This window comes from Heptranchias perlo, unplaced genomic scaffold, assembly GCF_035084215.1.
Source record: "Heptranchias perlo isolate sHepPer1 unplaced genomic scaffold, sHepPer1.hap1 HAP1_SCAFFOLD_44, whole genome shotgun sequence".
Lineage (NCBI taxonomy): Eukaryota > Metazoa > Chordata > Chondrichthyes > Hexanchiformes > Hexanchidae > Heptranchias > Heptranchias perlo.
Window position 1 is genome coordinate 12,077,305 of NW_027139453.1, and position 14,051 is coordinate 12,091,355.

General features: G+C 45.9%; 1 long non-coding RNA gene across 10 annotated transcripts in view; it reads left to right on the forward strand.

The window, feature by feature from the left end:
• Nucleotides 1-14,051, forward strand: part of LOC137312965 (uncharacterized) — a 131,515-nt gene that overhangs the window by 84,293 nt on the left and 33,171 nt on the right. For all 10 annotated transcript variants that reach the window (XR_010960979.1, XR_010960973.1, XR_010960972.1 and 7 more), the window contains one exon: nucleotides 12,468-12,633. This is a non-coding gene — a long non-coding RNA (uncharacterized lncRNA). The remainder of the gene's footprint in view (nucleotides 1-12,467; nucleotides 12,634-14,051) is intronic.

A 14,051-nucleotide genomic window follows, 5' to 3' on the forward strand; every position in this document is an offset into this window, starting at 1 on the left:
GTTTAGAGTGATCTTGGGAGAAGGATGTAGGAAAGAATGCGGGATATGGAGAGAATTTGGGTAGCCGTGTGTCAGGTGTATGTGGAGAAGGTGATTAGGTGGAGTTTGAGGGAAATGTGGAGAATGTGAGTTGGTGGGTATTGATGGATATTGTGTGAATGTGTGTTGGTCGGGTTGAGTGATGTGGGCAGAAATTCGGTAGGTGGGGTTGATGGATATGGTGAGAAGGTGATACGTTTTGTTGAGGAATATTGTGAGAAGGTTTGGGTGGTTGTGTTGAGTGAAATGGGGAGAAGATCGGTCGGTGGGAGTCTCTCTCTCTTTCCCTGTCCCTCTCCCTAGACACCTCACTCTCTCTCTGTGTCTCACCCTCCTCGCTCTCTGCTCGTACTCTCCCTCTGCTCGCTATCTCACCCCTTCCTCTCTCCCTCTCTCTCTCACGGCCTCTCTCTCTCTGTATGTCGCACTCTCCTCGCTCTGTACTCGCTCTCACCCTCTACTCCATGTCTCTCCCCATTCCTCTCTCTCTCTCTCTGTCTCTCTCACTCACTCTCTCTGTCTCTGACTCATCCCCATCTCTCACTATTTCTCTTCCGTTTCTCTGTCTCCACTTTTTCTTTCTCTTCCTGTCTGTTTCTCCATCTGCCTGTCTCTTTCTTTCTCCCTCGCCCCCACTATCTCTATGTCTGTCTTATTCAGATTCTCACAGTCTGTCTGCCTGTCTCTCTGTGACTCCGCCACCTCCTCATTGTCTCTCTCGGTGTCTCTCTGCCTCTGCACTGTGTCATCCTCTTTCGTTATTCACTCTCCCCCCACTCTCCACCTCTAGTCTCCACCTCTCTCAGTCACTAACTCTCTCCCTTTCTATATATCTCAACTTCAATTTCAAGCTTCTCTTTTACTCGTTCTCTTTGTCTCTGCCACGACACTCTGTGCCACTACACTCTGTGCACTACAGTCTGTGCCACTACACTTTCTGCCACTGCACCCTCTATCCCATCCCCATCCCTCTGACTCTTTCCCTCAGGTTCTCTCTTTCCCAGTCACTCAGCCTCCACTTTCTTTCATTCCCCGTCTCTCTACAAGCACCGTCCTCTCTCTGTCTCTACTCTCTCTCTCTCTCTGTCTCCCTCCATTTACACTCATTGATCCATCTCCGTCTCTCCCTCTCTTTCTTCCTCCCTCCGCCCTCTCTCTCTGACCGTTTCTCCCTCTGTTTGTATCTTTCATTCTTTCTCCCCCACCATCTCTCTGTCTCTATAATTCTGTCTCTCTCTCTATGTCTCTCTCTCTCTCTGCTGATTCTCTGCCTTTCTATCACTATCTCTCTGTCTCCCTCTCAATCGCTCTCCCCCCGCCATTCGTCTCTCTCTCTCTCTCCGTCTCCCTCTGCGTCTCTCTCTCTCTTTCCCTCAGCTATCTCTCCCTTTGTCCTCGTCTCTCCCTCTATCCTCGTCGCTACCTCTCTGTCTGTCTCTCTTTCGGGCTCTCCTATTTCTCTCTATCTCTTGCTCTCTGCTCTCTGTTTCTATCTCTCTTTGTCACCTGTCTGTATCTCTCGTTCACTCTCCCGAACTATATGTCGATGTCTTCATTTTTTCTCTCCCTCCCTCTCCCCATTTATCAACCGTTTTGCTAATGTCTCTCTTTCTCTTGCCGCTTTCTCTGTCTCTCATTGCTCTGTCACTGCTGGTCAGCAGCGCCGACTGTTGAAGATTGTGGTGGGTGATGACATTGACCAGGTACGTCGGAACAGGAGTCGGTCATTTGATCCCTCGAACCTGTTACGCCATTCATTGGCATCATGGCGGATGTTTGACTGAACGTCATTCGCCCGCCTTAAACACAATATTAACAGAGTTAACAAAAATCTAACAACCTCAGATTTAAAATTAACAACTGAGCGAACATCGACTTCCGTTTGCAGAAGAGAGTTCCAAACATCTCCCACCCTTTGCGTGTAGAAGTGTTTCATAACTTCACTCCTGAAAGTTCTGGCTCTAATTTTCAGGCTGAGACCACGAGTGCTGGACTCCCCAACCAGCGGACATAGTTTATCTCTATCTACCCTATCAGTTCCCCTTAATGTCTTGAAAACTTCGAACAAATCTCCCCTTAATCTTCTAAATTCCAGAGAATGCAAACCTAGTTTGTGTAATCTCACTTCATTGTCTAACCCTTGATGTCCAGGTATCATTCTGGTAAATACAATGTCCAAACTGAGTTTTAACAGCTCGGTAAGTTTTAATGACTGCGAAACAAGTGAAGATTAACTTTTAAAAACGTGGACTCTCATGTTACTCTTTATTTTATTAGTTTTTGGTTATTGAATAACAATTAAAAATACAATATTATTTTTTAAAACTTTTCCCTTCTGTCTCTTTAATTTAATTCGATTATTTCTTTGTTTTTTGATTCCTTTAAAATTTACAATGCCACACAGAATGCTAACTTTGAAGGAATGAAGTCTGCTTGATTGTTTCAGCAATGCAGCCTGATTCTGTTGGCGGGACTGCTCGTCCTTACCGATTTTGTGGGCGTGTCTTCTCCTCACACACCATTCCAGCTGCGCAGCAAATCACGCTGCTCAGAGGCTGGGTTGATCGTGCACAATTTTTGTGAAGTTCGAATTCTAGCAATTGATCGCCACAGAGCCTACAGTCAGTAGTTTTGTTAATTTAATTCGCAGCAGCTGCAGTGAGCGTTGCCTCGCCGCTCGTTGCGATTTCTGTCCCAATGTCTCCTGCCGCTCTGCCAATTTCCTAATCAGGTCAATCATTTCACCTCAATTCGACCAGCTTCAACTTTAGCCAACAGTCTCTTCTGAGGCATTTGATCGAATGACTTTTGGAAGTCCATTGAAACAAACTCCATAGGCATTCCCCTGTCCACTACTTTAGTCACCTCTTCAAAACAAAATCCATGCTGGCTCTTTCGATCAGCTGAAAATGTTCAAGGTGTTCAGTCACTATCCTTAATTAGATACTCGAGTAATTTCTCGAAACAGATGTTTGGCGAACTGGTCCATAATTCCCTGGTTTCCTTCTGTCACCTTTCTTAAACAGTGGAGTGACATGTGCAGTTTTCCAATTTAGATAAATGTTCATGCACCTTTAGGCTATTAACTAATCTGCCCCATTACTCATTGATAATTCCAGTATGGCCCGCCCCCTTGTTGGTCCTCGGATATATTGTTGCAGAAATCTTTCCTGAACCGACTCAAGAAATTCGTTACCTTTCTGACATGAGCTCGTCTGTTTATCCCAATCAATAAGAAAGTTAAAATCTGTCCCCTTTGCAAACACACTGCTTGTCTAATCTCCGCATTTATACATTCTGCCGCTTCACAGCTGCTACAGGAGGGTCCATACACAACTCCCACTTTGGTCTTAATTCCTTTTCTATTTCCTAATTCATCCAATAAAGCTCCACTGCCTGCTTACCTCTCGTTACATCCTCTCTTATCAATGAAGTAAATTCATACTTAATCACTCAGGATACTCCTCCCCCTCTACCAGTTCTCCTATCCTTCCTCTAGACATTAAAACCTGGTATATTCAGTTCCCATTCCTGACTGTTGTGCAGCCATGCCTCAGTAATGGCTACCATTTCGTACCCTGTCGGTTGAATTTGTGCCCGCATTTCATTCAATTTGTTGCTTATACTCCAAGCGTTTCTATAATGAACGCTTATTTGGGCCACACACCCTACCCATATTGTAATATTTTATTTCTCACACTTTCCTTGTTTCTCCCTCCCGATTTAATTACTTTACATATTTCAATTTTTCCTTTACCTGCAGTGCCTAAAGCATAATTTCTGACGATAGTCTCTTCCCTTTTTTTCTAGAATTGTTATTTCTATTACTTTCCAACTGAGCCCTAACCCCCATTTACTCGTTTAAAGCCCGAGTTATCCTTGGCGCTGGGATCCTGGTCCCCGCCCGGGTCAGGTGGTGCCGCTCCCAACGGTACAGTTCCATCCTGTCCTCGTACAGGTGAATGTGTCCCACGAAATGGAACCACTCCTTCATCCATGTGTTCTCCTCCCAAATCTGCTTATCCCTCCGACTATTTGCACCTGGCTCAGGTAATAATCCAGAGATTATAACCCTTGAGTGCATTTAAAAAAAAAATTGCTCCTGATATTCTCAGTGTCTGTACTGTGATCTCCTCTCTCATGGCTGGACTGTGATCCACTCTCTCAGTGTCGGGACTTTGATCTCTCTCAGTGTCTGGACTGTAATACCCTCGCAGTATTTGGACTGTGATCACCTCTCTCAGTGTCTAGACTCTGATCGCCTCTTTCAATATCTGTTCTGATCTGCATTCTCAGTGTCTGGACTACGATCTACTTTCTCTGTGTCTGCACAATAGTGGGCCATGGGAACGATGCCCCCGTCCCCCCACCATGATCCAATTGCCACATTCAGCACTGACCTGTGAAGGAACTGCTCAAGTAACCGAACACCAGTGAGAGACAGAACCTTCCGGTGTGATCAGAAGGATTTTTGTAATAACAGGGCTCACCAACAGAGACACTGTCACGGAATTAATGCTTTGGAAAATGAGGCATGGGAAATGCCAACCACCTTAGTTTAAAGTGTTCCCAGGACAGGTATAAAATGGGTCAGATATAGAGTAAAGCTCCATCTACAATGTCACATCAAGCACCCCAAGGGCAGGTGAAGTTGGGGTTAGTAACAGATTCAATCTCCCTCTGCACTTTTCCATCAAACCGTCCCAGGGCAGGTCCAACAACCGTGAGATACAGAGTAAAGCTCCCTTTACACTGTGCCATCAAACACTCCCGGGGCTGTTACAACACAGGTTAGATACAGAGTTAAAGTCCCACTGCACTCTCCCATGCTCTGTGTGTGGGTCTCAATCCCACACCGGGTGTTATCAACGAAAGGAGACCGGGATGGAGGCTGGGCCTTTCCCAGAGATCAACGTCTTCACCCATTCTCGCTCATTCTCCATTCCTTCGATGTCTGTTCCAGTCTCTCAGTCCGATTGATGTTAAGATACAAATTGCTGTTTTTGTCGAAATTCTTCTTGGAGCAAATCCATTGAAGCAGCAACAAGTGGCTATTGTTCAGCTGCCAAGAGCTCACAGGCATTTCCAAAACATATTCTTCTGTCTCTATTTACTTATCCCTCATCACTTTCTCGATATTCTGTTCCTCAAACTCTATCTCTTTCTCTGTCTGTCTCTGCCTGTCTCTCTCGTTTTCTCTCTCTCTCCCTCTACTCTCTCTTTCTCCCTTTACTCTCTGTCTTTCTCTTACCCCCTACATACACTGTACAGCACAGAAACAAGCCATTCGTCCCAAAGAGTCCATGCCGTTGCTTATGCTGCAGATGATCCACCTTTCATCCTTCTTCATCGAACCCAATCAACATATCCTTCTATTCCATTTTCCCTCGTGTATTTATCAAGCTTAATCTTAACAGCATCTTTGCTCGTCGCCTCAGCTCACTTGTGGTAGCCAGTTTCTCACTCTCACCACTCTCTGGGTAAAGGAGTTTCTCCTGAATTAATATTGGATTTATCAGTGACTAGCTTCGTTTTATAACCCCGAGGTCTGCTCTCACTCGCTGGTGAAATCATCTTCTCTCCGTCTGCCCTATCAAACCTGTCATTACACTTAAAGTCTTCTATCAGGTCACTCCTCAGTCTTTTCTTTTCAAGCTTGTTCTCTCTTTCGTGATAGTTATATGCTCCCCGTTATATGATATTGTTTCAGTAAACTGTCCGAGATGCACTATAACGCAGACAATGGGAAAATTCAAATCTCCGATTATGACTGCTTTGCCTTAGCTCCAGGCTCCTCTGACCTCCGTATTTCTGTGGGGGCTCAATTCTTCCTGTTTGAAGTATTTGTTTCATTAATTGAAAGCTTTTCATGCCCCAGTTCCCCTCAGTGGGTTGTGATCTCCAGTATGATCGAGCCGTCTACGATTTCATTCTCTGAACAGTAACTTGAGTCTATGATCCAGGACAGACAGAACACCCCTTTAAAACAGACACAGACTGATCCTGGACTGACAGCACTCCCCTTATAAACAGACGCAGAATGATCCGGGACTGACAGCACACCCCTTATAAACAGACACAGACTGATCCGGGACTGACAGCACACCCCTTATAAACAGACGCAGAATGAATCCAGGTCTGACAGCACACCCCTTATAAACAGACACAGACTGATCCGGGACTGACAGCACACCCCTTATAAACAGACGCAGAATGATCCAGGACTGACAGCACACCCCTTTAAAACAGACACAGAATGATCCAGGACTGACAGCACACCCCTTTAAAACAGACACAGAATGATCCTGGACTGACAGCACACCCCTTTAAAACTGGCACAGGATGATCCTGGACTGACAGCACACCCCTTATAAACAGACACAGGATGATCCTGGATTGAGAGCATACTCATTTTAAACAGGCACGGAATGATCCAGGACTGACAGAACCAACATGAAAATGCTTCTCCGATGCTCTGTTCTGAGTGAATTTCCTTCCGAACTTTGCATTTATAATTCGCTCACAGTCTAAAATAAAGAGAAGATACTGCGCCTCAATATAAAAACGTTCGTGGCCCTTACATGGATCAAACCTTCGCCCTTTGTGGTATTAATATCTAACCAACTGAGCTAATTTTCACTCTCTCTGTTTGTCTCCCCTGTTTTTTTTCACTCTCTCTGACTTTTTTTTATCTCTCTGGCCCAGTGTCGGTCTCTCTCCTTATCCCCCTTATCGTTCTCTGTCTTCCCCTCTGTCTCAGTTTCTCTTCTTGTGCTCACCTTCTCTCTCTCTTACCCTGTCTCATCCTGTCCTCTGCCTCTGCCTCTCTACTCTCTCTCTCTCTTTCTCACCTTATTTTCTCTATCTCTCTCTCTCTCTCTCTCTCTCTCTCTCCTGCTTTCTCTCTCACTATACTCGTTCTGTCACTCTCTGCATTCTCTCTTTCTCCAGCCCAATATTCTCTCTCTCTATTTCTCCTCTGTGATAATAACATAATTGGCAAAAGATCTCGGGGAAATTTGGACACATTTTTTTCACTGAGGTTTGTTATGATTTGGAATGCATTTCCTGAAAGAGCGGTGGAACCACATTCCATCGGCACTTTCAAAAGGAAAGTGGGCATATCATTGAAGAGGACTAATTTGCAGGGTTATGGGGCAAAATCTGGGGTGTAGGACTAAATTGGGGAGTTCTTTCAAAGAACCAGCACGGGAATGACGGGCCCAATGTATGCTACGATTCCAGAAATACTTAGACTGTACAGCTGAGAAACGGGCCATTCGGCACAATAGATACATGCCGGGGTTTGTGTTCCACACGAGCCTCCCACTACCCTTCTTCATCTAACCCCATCTATATATCCTATTCCTTTCTCATCTCATAGAAACATATAGTATTCTGAGGGACTGACAGGATAGATGGTGACTCCACTGACTGGCGAATCTAGTCCAATGGGGAATAGGCATTCCCCATTCCCCAGATAAGGGGTCGGCCATTTAAGACTGAGAGGAGCGCACTCGGTTTAACATCTCATCCAAATGACGAAACTTCAAAGAGTTCAGACCTCCCTCAGTACTGACCTTCCAAAACTGCAGCGCTCTCTCAGTCATGACCTTCCGACAGTGCAGCGCTCTCTCAGTCCTGACCCTCCGAAAGTGCAACACTCCCTCAATACTGACCCTCCGACCGTGCGGCGCTTCCTCAGTACTGCTCCTCTGACAATGCATCATTCCCTCAGTCCTGACCCTCTGAGCGTGCAGCGCTCCCACAGTACTGGCACAGGAAATTGTCGGCCTGGATTAAGATGCACAAGTCTCTGGTGTGTGTGGGGTCCGAGCGCAGGACCTTCTGACTCTGAGGAGAGATGCTACTGACTGAGCCTCGGCTCATAATGATTATGTCAGGTTATTGCTTGACGAGTCTGTGGGGCAGATCTCCCAACTTTGGCACCAGTTCACAGACGTTAGTGAGAAGGACTTTCAGGCCCGTCTGGGCTGGGTGCGCCTGTCTGCTCCAGAGGCCATATTTCAGAGCGCATTTATGTCAACCAGGTGAGTGTGGGAGTTGATTCAAAGTTTGAATGAAAGTTTGAGTATCATGAACAAATTAGCTCTTTATACCCCTTCAGAAACTGGAATACTCCTGGGAGTGATTCTCAGTCTCCAAACTCACCTTAATGAAAGGAGTATGTTCTGAACTCTTGAGAAGGTGGGTAGGTGGGAATGAGGGATAAGGGGAGAAGGTTGGTAGGTGAGAGTGAGCAATATGGGGAGAAGATGGATAGGTGAGATTAAGGAATATGGGCAGAAAGTGGGTCGGTTGGAATTAGGAAATCTGGGGAGCAGGTTGCTAGTTTTGGATTGAGGGATATGGTTGGAAGGTGGGAAGCTGGGTAGGTAGGGATTGAGGGATATGTTGAGACGGTGGGTAGGTCGGGTTCAGCGATTGGGAGAGAAGGTTCGCAGTTGGGGATTAAGGTAATGGGGAGAATGCGAGTAGGTGGGGTTTAGTGATATGGGGAGAAGGTTGGAAGTTGTGGATTGAGGGATATCGTGAGAAGCTGCTTTTTAAGTAGCGTCACAAAGGAGGAGAGTGAATCAGAGGCAGGAAATTCCAGAGCTTATGGACCAGGCAGCTGAAGTCACAGCCACCAATGGTGCAGTGCAGGAATTCGGGAATGCGCGAGAGGCCAGAATGGGAGGAGTGCAGAAACCTCAGTGGTGGAGGATGGGGTTGTCGTCTTGGGGGAGATTACAGAGATAGGGGGATCGTTGGCCGTGGAAGGATTTGAACACAACGATGAGAATTTTAAAATCGAGGCGTTGCCGGACCGGGAGCCAATGCGAACACAGGGGGTGATGATTGAACAGGATTTTGTGCGAATTTGGATACGGGCAGATGAATTTTGGATGAGCTGATGTTAATGAAGGGTGGATGATGGGAGTTTGGCCAGAAGAGCATTGTAATAGTCCAGTCTCGAGGTAACAAAGGCACGGACAAGGGTTTCAGCAATAGGTGAGAAGAGACGTGAGCGAGACCGTCGAGATACAGAGATGGAAGTAGGCGGACTTGGTGATGGATAGAATATGTGGTCGGAATTTCAGCTCAGGTTCAAATCGGAAGTCGAGGGTTGTGCATCGTCTGTTTCTGCACCAGACGTTCGCCAGGGAGAGGGATAGAGTCGGTGGGTTGGGCCTGTTACGCGAGCATATGATGTGGACTGGCAGTGATACACCCCATGGTACACAAACCACACTCAGCACTGACCCGTGGGGCATCTGCCGGTGGAACACGGATCCTTGCGAGAGGCAGAACCTTCTGAGGTGAACAGAGAGAGTTTTATAATAACAGGGCGGAGCAAAATAAAACACTGTCACAGTGTTTAATGCTTCGGAATGTGAGGCATGAGGAATATCAACCACTTCAGTCTGAACTGTTCACAAGATAGAAAGAGCACGGGTTAGATACAGAGTGCAGCCCCCTCTACATTCTCCCATCAAACACTCCCCTGGCAGGCACAGCACAGTTTAGATACAGAGTAAATCCCCCACTGCACTGTCCCATCAAACACTCCCAGGGCAGGTACAACACGAGTTAGATACAGAGTATAACCCCCTCTACACTGTCACATCAAACACTCCCAGGGCAGGTACAGCACAGGTTAGATACAGAGAAATCCCCCCTCTACACTGTCCCATTAAACACACCCAGCACAGGTACAGCACGGATTAGATAGCGAGTGAAAACCCTTCCAGAGTGTCCCGTCAACTACTCCCAGTGGAGGTGCAGCACCGGTTAGATCCAGAGTAAAGGCCCCAAGACACTGTCCCATCAAAAACTCGCAGGACAGGTACAGCACGGATTAGATAGGGAGTGAAAGCCCCTCCAGAGTGTCCCTTTAAACACTCCCAAGGCAGGTACCGCACGCGTGAGATGGAGAGTTAAGCTCTCTCTTCTCTCTACCATTCTCTGTGTGTGGGTGTCAGTCGCACACCTGGTGAGATCTACCAACAGAGACTGGGATGAAGCCTGGGCCTTCTCCAGAGATCACTGCCTTCCCCCATTCTCAGTGATTCCAACGCCCTGTGATGCTGTGATCCTTGTTCTCTCTCTCTCTCTCTCTCTCTCTCACACACACACTCGACTCTCTCTCTCTCTGACCAGTCTCTATCACTCGCTCGGTCCCTGTCTCTCCCTCTCTTCGTCCGTCTCTACCCTGTTTCTCTTTCTGTCTGTTTCTCTCCCTCTCCATGTCCCTCTGTCGTTCTCTCACTCTCTCCGTGGTCATTCACTGTCTTCCCCTTTGACTCTTTTTCTCTTTTTGTGTTCTCCTTATCTTCCTCTTGTCTCTGTCTCATCCTCTCTTCCTCTCTTCGCCGCTACCCTCTCTGTCTTTTTCTATTCTCTCTGTTTCTCTCTTTCTCTCCTCTCTCTCTATCTCTGTCTCTCGTGCTCTCGCTGTACTCTCTCTGTCTCCTTCCACTCTCTCTCTATCTCCCTTCCACACCTTACTCTCCTCTTTCTCCTACTCTCTCTGTCTGTAACCTCTCTTTCTCATTCTACTCTGTCTTTCTCACGCCCTCTACTCTCTCTCTCTCTCTCTCCCTACCGCTCCTCTGTGAGATAAAAAATAATTGGCAATATATCTCGATGGGAAATTAAGAAACATTTTTTCACCGAGGTTTGTTATGGGATTGAGTGCAATACCTAAAAGAACGGTGAAACCACATTCCATGTGCACTTGCAAAAGGCAATTGGACATGTCATTGAAGAGGAATAATTTGCAGGGTGATGGGGAAATCGCTGGGATGTAGGACTAAATTGGGCAGTTCTTTCAAAAAGCTAGCGCGGGCATGACGGGTCGAATGTAGGCTAAGGTTCCAGAATTACGTGGACTGCACAGCTCAGAAACAGGCCATTCACACCACAAGGTCCATGCCGGTGCTTATTCTATAAAACACCCCACGCCTATCCATCTTCATCTAACACCATCAACATGTCCTTCTATTCCTCTGACATCTCATTGAAACATATAAAACAGAATATAAGATTCTGAGGGGGCTTGACAGGATAGATCCGGAGAGATTGTTCCCCTGGCTGTCGAGTCTAGAACAAGAGGAAATAGTCTTCAGATAAGGGGTGGGCCATGTAAGACTGAGATGAGGAGGAATTTATTCACTCAGAGGGATGTGAATCTTTGGAATTCTCCATCCAGAGGTATGTGGATGCTCAGTCGTTGATTATATTCAAGGCTGGAATTGATAGATTTTTGGGCTTAGGGGAATCAAGGGATTTGTGGGTCGGGCGGGAATGTGGAGTTGAGGTAGAAGATCAGCCAAGATCTGATTGAATGGTGGAGCCGGATCGAGGGGCCGGATGGCCTCCTCCTGCTCCCATTTTTTATGTTCTTATGTTCTTTCTCTCTCATGTGTTTATCCAGATTCCCCTTAAATGCATCTGTGCGATTCTTCTCAACTACCCTTTGTGGTAGCGAGTTAAACATTCTCACCAGTCTCTGGGAAAAGACGTTTTCACTGAATTCATTTTTCGATTCAATTCGATTTATCAGTGACTATCTTATAATAATGACCCTTGGTTCTGGTCTCCCCTTCAAGTGGAAACATCTTCTCCAGATCTACCCTAACAAACACATCATTAATCTTAAAAACCTCCATCACGTCACTCCTCATTCTTCTCTTTTCGAGAGAAAAGAGCCTCAGCTTGTTCTCTCTTTCCTGACATGTGTAACCTCTCAGTTCCATGACATTGTTTCAGAAAACTGTCCAAGATGCATTCCAGAAATGTATTGCCTCCGTGTCCCAGTCTGTATGAAAATTAAAATCTCCCTTCATAACTGCTTTGCCTTAGCTACAGGCTCCACTGATCTCCGTATTTCTGTATTGGGTCAATACTTCCTGTTTGAACTATTTTTTTCATTCATTGAAAGCTTTTTATGCCCCAGTTCATCTCAGTTGGTTGTGATCTCCAGTGTGATCGAGACGTCTATGGGTTCAGGCTCTGCACAGCAACTTGATTCTCTGATCCGAGACTGACAGCACAGCCCTTTTAAACAGACACAGAAAGATCCGGGACTGACAGCAGACCCCTTTCAAACAGACACAGAATGATCAGGGAATGAAAGCACATCCCTTTGAAACAGACACGTAATTAGTGAGCATTTCAAATTCGGAGAAGGTGAGAACGGATTAACTGTAGACATTTGACATTGTATTTGACAAATTTGAGACAGCCTTGTTGAGACGTGACGATATAGGTCAATGTATTGTAACACATGCGGCATATATGGTTTTTCAGAAGGTATTTGATAACGTGGCTCACAGGAGGCGTCAGTCGTTTCGTTTAAGGGCAAATGTAGCCGCGCGGATGGAAGGTCGATAATGTGTATTTTTCTCCATTGTTGTTCACAGACCGAACACTGCGATCACTGAGTTCTGGACAAAGTCTGCCGGTTACCAACTGATCCAGTTTAAGAAATTCTACCGGGACAGACTAAAACAGGAAGTTGACGAAGGGGTGGACGGAGTCAGTTCGTTGACAACATACGAGAGGCATTTCAGTGGACAAGAACATCGGGTAAGTGGGAGGGGACAGGATGAGTTTGGATTATTTAAACATCACAAAACTAACAAGATATCAGATCTTAGAATCAGAGAAGGGAACAGAAGAGAAACAGACCAAACTGGAAAGAAATGGGTCAAACTGCAGTTATTGTGAATCTGAAACAATGAAAGGAAGAGGTGAAACACCCAGCGGATCGGTCAGTATCTGGACAAAGGACAGGGTAACGGTTCAGGTATAACTCTAGTGTGGACTGAAAACAAAGTGAAACAGTTTTAGTGGAACTGGGAAAAGGACAGAACGGAGGCGACAAACAGGAGTTAGACGGAATTTCATGCTTTCACTGACGTGGAATCTATTTCAGGATATTGAGGAATTGAGAGATGACAAAAATTTCCGCGGAGTAAATGAGAGACATTTCAAGAACAAAAATGTTAAAATGGTTGAAATGCCTAAGACCGAACACGGAAACTAATCAAACAAACAGTGGGTAGCGCGAAACCGAGGCCGTGCGGGGTTTTGTTCTCCCCCATTCATCACCGGGGGTTAATTCTGCCTTCAGCGGACTCACAATCCGGGCAGTGGAGCTTGCGCTGGAGCGTCACTCCCCGGGAGAGCACTTTAGGAAATTGCATGCAATCAGCCCATAATATTCTGTCAATTACTTTTAATGGTATCGAAGTAAATGGAAGTGAAAATGTGACAGGGTGTGTCATGGACGGTCGATCTGACACCACCTGCTGAAGGTGGAAATCTAGGCCTCCGAGTCATAGCAACATAGAAAAGATGAGCAGGAGTAAGCCATTCGGCCCTTCGAGCCTGCTCCACCATTCAATATGATCATGGCTGATCGTCTATCTCAATACAATATTCCCGTTTGTCGAAGTTTTTACAGTCCGCTTTTATGTTCCCAGATAGTTCACTCTCATTCTCTATTTTCCCTCTTAATCAAACTCTTGACCATTTTTTGCTCCGTTCAAAACTGTTCCCAATCCTCTGGCTTGCTGCATTTTCTGGCAAAATGTTATGATTCCACTTTGCATCGCATCCTAGCCTTAATTTCTTCTGTTAGCCATGGTTGGGCCTTTTGTCCTTTTGTCTTTTTGTGCCAGAATGGAACGTATAACTGATGCAATTCATGCATTCGTTCCTCAAATGTTAGACATTACCTCTTCACCGTCATGCCTTTTAATGAAGGTCTCAAATCTATCACAGCCAACTCACTCCTCATACCTTCGATTTAGTACCCTAGTTTCGGATTGCACTCCTTCACTTTCCATCTTAATGAAGAATTATATCATGTTCCGGTCACTCTCCTCTAAAGGACCCCGCACAACAATTTAATGAATTAACCGCTTCTCGATGCACCATACCCAATCTAGGATAGCCTGTTCCCGAATTGGCTTCTCAACATATTGGTTTGAAAAACCATC